We start from the raw sequence: 8,802 nt of genomic DNA, 5'->3' as shown, positions 1-8,802 counted from the left end.
CACTGCAGACAGTGTCCTCTCCCCCTCCCATCTGGGGTAGCTGGGCTGGGGGGCGCGGCCCGGGCTCACAGAGGACTGTGTCGTGGAGGTAGCTGGGGAATGTAACATAGCGCCGTAGGTGACAGGGGGCTGGGGAAAAGTCACACCCAGATGTGGGGGAGGGGGGCAGCCATGAGTCTCTGCTGCTTTAACTGTTGGAGTAAAGGGTTTGTTGGGTTGAGTGAATGTGACATTAGGGGCCATGGTGACCTCCGGCCCTCCCTGGAAGCTCAGTGTGCCCCTATTTAGGTCTAACTGGCAGCCTGTGCTCCTAAGAAAGTCCAACCCCAGGATACAAGGGTCCTGCACAGCCGCCACCCACACAGGGTGACGCACAGTCCTGCCCCCACTGTCAGAGTCATTATTCCCTTCCCTTTCATGGGTGCCAGCTCACCTGTGACTGTGCGGAGCTGCACAGTTGTAGGCTCACACTGAGTCCAACCTGGCACAATATCTGGCCTCACCAGGGTTACTGTGGACCCAGTGTCCACCAGGGCGGAGCAGGGCACCCCCCTCCACAGTGACAGGGACATGACAAAAGTCCCCAACACAGGTCCGGCCCACCACAACAACAGGCTCCATCCGCTTGCCCTCGTCTGCTTCTGGGGAAGTGGAGCCTTGCTTCCCCGTCTGTGCCGGTGGGCTCCTCCTGAAGAAGATGGTGGTTGGGATAGAAAGCCAGGGGGTCCGCACTACCCGGTCTATGCGGACCCCGAGCCGTTTCCCTGAGCTCTGGGGGACATGGGGCAATCTCGGCGCAGATGGCCTGGCTGGCCACAACCCCAGCAGACCCTGGGACCAGGGCGTGTGTTTCGTGCCGCCTGTAGCGACACAGCACGAATGAGTTCTGTCATTTCAGCCACCCATGCAGGCTTTTCCGGCTCCGGGCTGCTCTGCCCCCAGCTCGCACAGAGGGTCTGTCTCCCTGCACCCCCACCAAAGCCCCAGCTGAAGCCCCAGCCCACACCAGCTCCCTCTCCAAAGCCATCTCCAAGGCTACCTGCAATGACTCAGGATGAGCCAGCTGGGTCTGTATGCGCAGCTCCGTAGGAGAGAGCGCCTGTATGAACTGGTCCCGTGCTAGCTCGCTCTGCACGGAGGGGGCATGTGAGCATATGCCCGCCGAGAGAGGCTCTCAATGTCATTAGCTAGCACCCGTAGAGGCTCTCCAGGCTGCCTGCGTCTATTACTCAGTTCGGGGGGCGCAGTAGCCCGGGCTGTACACACTGTCCATAGCGCCTCCTCAGTGCTCCCACTAAAGCACCATAATCACGTCTGTCCTCGGGGCTAATCAATATCAAACAGGCCAGAGCTTAATCCGTGAGGCATAAAGCCAACTGCAGTGCCCTATCTTCATCCGACCACCCCCTAAAATGAGCTAACAGTTCAAACTGAGCATGAAAAGCTTCCCAATCCGCCTTACCGGAATACTTCGGGGTCTTAACGGATACGGACGCAGCCGGGAACTGGGCGCCGCCATGTTTGTTTACATCCTGAGCCCCAGATTCCTCGTCCCGCCGCGTCGCGTCACCCCCTTTGGTCCGCCCACCAGAATCCGCGCGAAACACAGTCGACGAAGCACTCATGCCCGCTTCAGCCGCCATCACTCTAACGTCCTCCCTCAAGCGGCCTCTGGGCTCCGATGCCCTGGCGATCTCCTCAGCCAGAACCCCCGACGTCCATGCACACGCACCTCCTTGGCCATAATCGTCCCCTACCTCCACCTTCACTTTCGGATTCCCTCGAAGCATCTTCAACCCCCGTTCTCACCTACGGTAGCTAGCCACAGAAGTCAGCTAGCTAGCTGGCTAACTTTTATCAACGTTTTTACTTCTGACACCAATGTAATGACCTGACTAGATCATAAAAGAACAACTGTCCAGACAGAGGATTGAGTTTACGAATAGACGGTTTATTAAACCAACTTTACACAGGCTACTGTTTGGCCGTAGCCCACGCCAAATAAATGAAAGATAACCCACAAGGCAATCGTGACCTTCTCTTGTGAAGCCCAGACGTAAAAAAAGAGAGAACAAAGGCTAAACCTGGTCTTAACTTCCAATGCTCCATCCCCCTGCCCAACCCCCCTCCACGCCACTCCGCCAACCGCCAGGATGCCCGGCATCAGAACATTCCAGGCATTTCCGTGATTGGCAGATAGCAGGTTGATTGACATGTCGGACCCCGCGAACACTGGGTACTGGTAGGTACAACACAACCATCTACTAGCCTAACACATAACACACAGCTGTCTGTGCGGGTCGCTACAATATGTTATGTTTCATGTGGTATGTATTAATTTGTGGATGTCCATCATCCATTTTGTATGATATGTTACGAATTCCCAAATTGTTGTGGCTCACATTAGCTAAGTGGCTAACGCTAAAGTTACCTATGTGGCTATTGTTAACTTCGGTAGGGGTTAGGCACAGTGTTTCCCAAATCATGCTTTGATTATTTGAATCAGCTGTGTAGTGCTAGGGCAAAAAACACAACGTGCAAACCTTGGGGTCACGATGACCGAGTTTGGGAAACACTGGGGTGTGGTTAGGAGTTAGGTAAAAGGGTTAGGGGAGGAATGATTAGCTAACATGCTAAGTAGTTTCAAAGTAGCTAAAAAGTAGTAAGTAGTCGGAAAGTTGCTAATTAGCTAAATTTGTCCGTGATGAGATTCGAACATGCAAACTTTGGACTGCTAGACGTTTGCTAGATGGCTGACGTTAGCTACGCTAGGGGTTAGGATTAGGAGCTAGGTTAAAGGGTTAGATAACATGCTAAGTAGTTGCAAAGTTGCTAATTAGCTAAAGTTGTCTGTAATGAGATTCAAACACGCAACCTTTGGGTTGATAGACGTTGACGTTATACGCCCACCCATTCACCCCGACCAACCACCCTCCTTTTGTTTTTGTCTTAAGTAACCTTCTGACTTATGTAAACGTAACATATTACAATAATTTGAGTATTACGTGTACTATGTTACGTCTAGTCTATGAGACCAGGCTGCAACGTTTTTTTCTACAGGTTCTAGAACTACCTTTTAAAAATGTGTGAACGAAGGTAATTTGGCTTGGATCCTCAAGAGGTAAGTTGTTTTATTAAAAAGCCTGCTAAAATTGTAATTAGCCACAACAGTTGCGTAGGCTATGTATGTCAGTTGACATGGACATGTGGTTTGGACACAACAGAAAACTTTTCTCATTACATCAACTATTTTACTTTGTACTATTTTAAAGAAATAGACAAGGCAGTATCATGCAGAGGTAACGTGTTGTTGGTAATATATTAATTACCCAGTTTGTTATGACTATTGCATTGTATTCATTTTTATGCATATTTGTTGCTGTATCAGGTTTTTGCCTCCATTAAATAATAGTTGAATACTTATACCAGACCAAAATATATAATGATTTGCATAGCCTATCAATATGGCTGTCAATGTGGTATGTACACTGAGTTCACAATACATTAGGAACACCTTCCTAATATTGAGTTGCACCCCTTTTTGCCCTCAGAACTTAATTCGTCGGGGCATGGACTCTACAAGGTGTCAAGCGTTCCACAGGGATGCTGGCCATGTTGACTCCAATGCTTCCCACAGTTTTGTCAAATTGGCTGGATGTCCTTTGGGTGGTGGACCATTCTTGATACACACGGGAAACTGTTAAGCGTGAAAAACCCAGCTGCGTTTGACCTGTCAAACTGGCAATGGAAATTGGGGTTGATTCCAAACGTTCTTTATTTTACCAGGACACAACTGAGGGTATGAACAGAACACAGACTCAGGGAAGACATGAAGCCCTTTCCTGGTTCAGAGTCCCAACGTGACTTTGTCATTAGGAATGGGGTAGTTCCAGAATGGTTCCATGGCATTATTTCCAGAAAGTAAGTTCTCAAATTGTGTCTCTGTCATTGAAATGCACTCAATGCTTACCAGCAGTAGCAACCAAGGCTAGATGAGACCAATGTAAATACAAATGTGTGGCCTGTAGTGTAGGATATATGCCTTATGACTGTTGTTATTGTATTACAGTAGGGCACTGAAGGGTTGTGTTCTGGCAAATTGCATGTTGTAAATTCTTCAGTCAAGTGAGTTCAAACCGAAGTCTGTCCTAATATGGCCGTGTCTATTCGCGGCAGGGTTGCTGAGGAAATGCTCCTTTCCAAGCCCACGGGCTACTTCCTGATCCGTGTCAGTGAAAGCAGGATAGGATACACTCTCTCCTATCGGTAAGCCTCTGTACATTAGATAGACACTTCCAGGCGAGGCGTCGTTAGATTGGTTGTTTGTTCAGCTGATACATTTAGGATGGCATTTTATATAATGGCATTTCTATAAACTGGCAGGCAAAGAAATGTTAACAATAAGCACATGAGCAAATTAGTTGTGTTCTGTTTCCATAGCTTGTATCTTATCTGATTCTACACCAACGCCACACCTATTACCCTCTGACAGGCCCTTGTTCTATTCAACAGTGTAGTTCAAAGTCCTTTTACACTTCCTTATTTTGGATTTTCTCTGTACGTCTAGTGCCACTGATCGCTGCAGGCACTTCATGATCGATGTGCTGAAGGGCAATCACTACATTATTGTAGGAGAGGACATGCGTCACAGGGCACTGCAAGACCTGGTGAACTTTCACTGTACGGTGCCTGTCATGCATTTCAATGAGCTGCTGACTGTAGCTTGTGGACAGGTGAGGAACTATACTTGATTCCGTAAACTGTGAACTACCATATTGTTCATTTTGTACACACACAGGTACCTTATAGGCTTGAATTGAGTTGGGTTGATATGGCATACACACACAGTAGTCAGGGTACAGCACACTGCTTAAATTTTGTACACTGTTGTGGATACATACAGTGAGGGGAAAAAAGTATTTGATCCCCTGCTGATTTTGTACGTTTGCCCACTGACAAAGAAATGATCAGTCTATAATTTTAATGGTAGGTTTATTTGAACAGTGAGAGACAGAATAACAACAAAAAAATCCAGAAAAACGCATCTCAAAAATGTTTAGCATTTTAATGAGGGAAATAAGTATTTGACCCCCTCTCAATCAGAAAGATTTTTGGCTCCCAGGTGTCTTTTATACAGGTAACGAGCTGAGATTAGGAGCACACTCTTAAAGGGAGTGCTCCTAATCTCAGTTTGTTACCTGTATAAAAGACACCTGTCCACAGAAGCAATCAATCAATCAGATTCCAAACTCTCCACCATGGCCAAGACCAAAGAGCTCTCCAAGGATGTCAGGGACAAGATTGTAGACCTACACAAGGCTGGAATGGGCTACAAGACCATCGCCAAGCAGTTTGGTGAGAAGGTGACAACAGTTGGTGCAATTATTCGCACATGGAAGAAACACAAAATAACTGTCAATCTCCCTCTGCCTGGGGCTCCATGCAAGATCTCACCTCGTGGAGTTGCAATGATCATGAGAATGGTGAGGAATCAGCCCAGAACTACACGGGAGGATCTTGTCAATGATCTCAAGGCAGCTGGGACCATAGTCACCAAGAAAACAATTGGTAACACACTACGCCATGAAGGACTGAAATCCTGCAGCGCCAGCAAGGTTCCCCTGCTCAAGAAAGCACATATACATGACCATCTGAAGTTTGCTAATGAACATCTGAATGATTCAGAGGAGAACTGGGTGAAAGTGTTGTGTTCAGATGAGACCAAAATCGAGGTCTTTGGCATCAACTCAACTCGCAGTGTTTGGAGGAGGAGGAGGAATGCTGCCTATGACCCCAAGAACACCATCCCCACCGTCAAACATGGAGGTGGAAACATTATGCTTTGGGGGTGTTTTTCTGCTAAGAGGACAACTTCACCGCATCAAAGGGACGATGGACGGGGCCATGTACTGTCAAATCTTGGGTGAGAACCTCCTTCCCTCAGCCAGGGCATTGAAAATGGGTCGTGGATGGGTATTCCAGCATGACAATGACCCAAAACACACGGCCAAGGCAACAAAGGAATGGCTCAAGAAGAAGCACATTAAGGTCCTGGAATGGCCTAGCCAGTCTCCAAACCTTAATCCCATAGAAAATCTGTGGAGGGAGCTGAAGGTTCGAGTTGCCAAACGTCAGCTTCGAAACCTTAATGACTTTGAGAAGATCTGCAAAGAGGAGTGGGACCAAATCCCTCCTGAGATGTGTGCAAACCTGGTGGCCAACTACAAGAAACGTCTGACCTCTGTGATTGCCAACAAGGGTTTTGCCACCAAGTACTAAGTCATGTTTTGCAGAGGGGTCAAATACTTATTTCCCTCATTAAAATGCAAATCAATGTATAACATTTTTGACATGCGTTTTTCTGGATTTTTTGTTTGTTATTCTGTCTCTCACTGTTCAAATAAACCTACCATTAAAATTATAGACTGATCAGGTCTTTGTCAGTGGGCAAACGTACAAAATCAGCAGGGGATCAAATACTTTTTTCCCTCACTGTAAGTGAATTGACATGTTTTTGACTAAACATTCTCCCCCCTCATCTACTTCTTGTTGTAGGTATCAACAGACAAGGCTAATTATGCAGAACCGTTATTCCTGATTAACCCTAATCATGGTGTGTTGCTAAATAACCCCCCACACATTAACAGTAGTACTCATCTAAAACCAGATGAGGACACTTCACCTGCTTTCCAACATCGTCCCAGCACATTGAGTGACCCTGCCGACAAGCCTCCAAACACTAGCAAACTACCTATAACTCCAAACGGCCATCCTCCATGACTCTACCCCTACCTGGAGACTGAGTTAAACACAATGAGCCTCCAAAACCCAAGCGTGGTAAAAATGCTGGAATGTCATTGTGTTTACATTGTGTGTTTGTTGGGGGATAGGGCTAAAGTTTTATTTTCATTGTTTAAATGTTGAGATATTGCAAAAGCATTGTTGGCCTATATTGCCCCACATATTTGTCTGCAGGTTGAATCCACTGAGATCAAAGAGAACTGAAGTTAGACTGTATTCTTCCACTATCTATTCTGTACATTCCAGGTAGATCGTACTGCTAAACCAGTGCCATTGCCCAGAAAGATACTTAGTCACCGCGGCCCAGCCAGACCAACCTCCTGAGTTACCTGCCAGAGCTCCCTGCTCTTCCACAGAGAAAGATCAAGGACCAGAGCAGCACTGCACCTGAAGGGCCCCCCAGGACCCATGATGGTGTGTACAGACAGATGACCACAGGCCCGACCAAACACACACCACCAGGACCCAAATCCCAACAAACAGAAGAATTAAGATGTAAAGTCAGAGGAAGTTCCATAATAAGAGAAGTGCCTCTCAGGAGCACATGTATGCAGAGATCAGTGTGGAGGCTGAGCAGAGGCAAGGGGAAACAGTCCTGGAGGCCAGAGAGGGACATTGATACAGCTGGTGAGAACGAGTACCAGATGCTTCCAGGAGAGATTGCCAATGGCCCTCCACCCATTACTGATGTTACCACTGTTAGACCCACATACAGGGGGTTACCGCCAAAATACCTGCCCCCACCTCCTTTTGCCCTTGGATACTAATGTCCACTTCTCTACCCTCGAATGGATGGATGGATGGCTGGATGGATGGACACATTAATGTAGTTGTAGCATGCAAGACTGTTCATGAGAGAAAGATGTCTGTTGAAGGCAATGATGAGTTAAAAGTTAATGACGGTCTGAGGAGTTCATTATTTAACTGTATATCTATAATTTATTTTACAAATTAACATTGAGTGCTATTTATGTCTGCAATAATCTCTGGTTAGTAGTTAGACAATGTCCAATGCTTTAGAATACTGTGTATGGTGGACTATTTCATATCAAATGTGAAAATAATTTAGTTTTATGTCATGTGAGGAATTATGTTAAACATCTTGTTAAAATTGGCAAGTCTGCTCTCAGAAAGGTTCTGGTCTAACTGGATTGATGAGGAATGTGAGTAAATTGGGAAACTCCAGTGACAGTGTGGGCATTCAGGTGTAGGTGGGTCATTCCACGAAATGAATGCCTTTTGTGTCCCTTTGATATTTTAAGTAGAAATTGTGCACCAATATTTTTTGGGGGGGTTATATTAAATGAAGTGCCCTTTTTAATAGAGACCACATGGAAAATTCTATACAGTGAGGGGAAAAAAGTATTTGATCCCCTGCTGATTTTGTACGTTTGCCCACTGACAAAGAAATGATCAGTCTATAATTTTAATGGTAGGTGTATTTGAACAGTGAGAGACAGAATAACAACAAAAAAAATCCAGAAAAACGCATGTCAAAAATGTTATAAATTGATTTGCATTTTAATGAGGGAAATAAGTATTTGACCCCCTCTCAATCAGAAAAATGTCTGGCTCCCAGGTGTCTTTTATACAGGTAACGAGCTGAGATTAGGAGCACACTCTTAAAGGGAGTGCTCCTAATCTCAGCTTGTTACCTTTATAAAAGACACCTGTCCACAGAAGCAATCAATCAATCATATTCCAAACTCTCCACCATGGCCAAGACCAAAGAGCTCTCCAAGGATGTCAGGGACAAGATTGTAGACCTAAACAAGGCTGGAATGGGCTACAAGACCATCGCCAAGCAGCTTGGTGAGAAGGTGACAACAGTTGGTGCAATTATTCGCAAATGGAAGAAACACAATAACTGTCAATCTCCCTCGGCCTGGGGCTCCATGCAAGATCTCACCTCGTGGAGTTGCAATGATCATGAGAATGGTGAGGAATCAGCCCAGAACTACACGGGAGGATCTTGTCAATGATCTCAAGGCAGCTGGGACC

At 46.3% G+C, this 8,802-nt stretch overlaps 1 long non-coding RNA gene across 1 annotated transcript; it reads left to right on the top strand.

Moving 5' to 3' along the window:
* The first annotated feature begins 4,185 nt into the window (after positions 1-4,185).
* LOC121577310 lies at positions 4,186-8,115 on the top strand. The gene is made up of 3 exons (XR_006002603.1): positions 4,186-4,266; positions 4,568-4,733; positions 7,048-8,115. It is a non-coding gene; the product is annotated as an uncharacterized LOC121577310 (long non-coding RNA).
* The last annotated feature ends 687 nt before the right edge of the window (positions 8,116-8,802 follow it).

This window comes from Coregonus clupeaformis, chromosome 11 (assembly GCF_020615455.1).
Source record: "Coregonus clupeaformis isolate EN_2021a chromosome 11, ASM2061545v1, whole genome shotgun sequence".
In the NCBI taxonomy this organism is placed as follows: domain Eukaryota; kingdom Metazoa; phylum Chordata; class Actinopteri; order Salmoniformes; family Salmonidae; genus Coregonus; species Coregonus clupeaformis.
The sequence above is the reverse complement of the archived record's forward strand: the minus strand, read 5'-3'. Positions and strand labels throughout refer to the sequence as shown.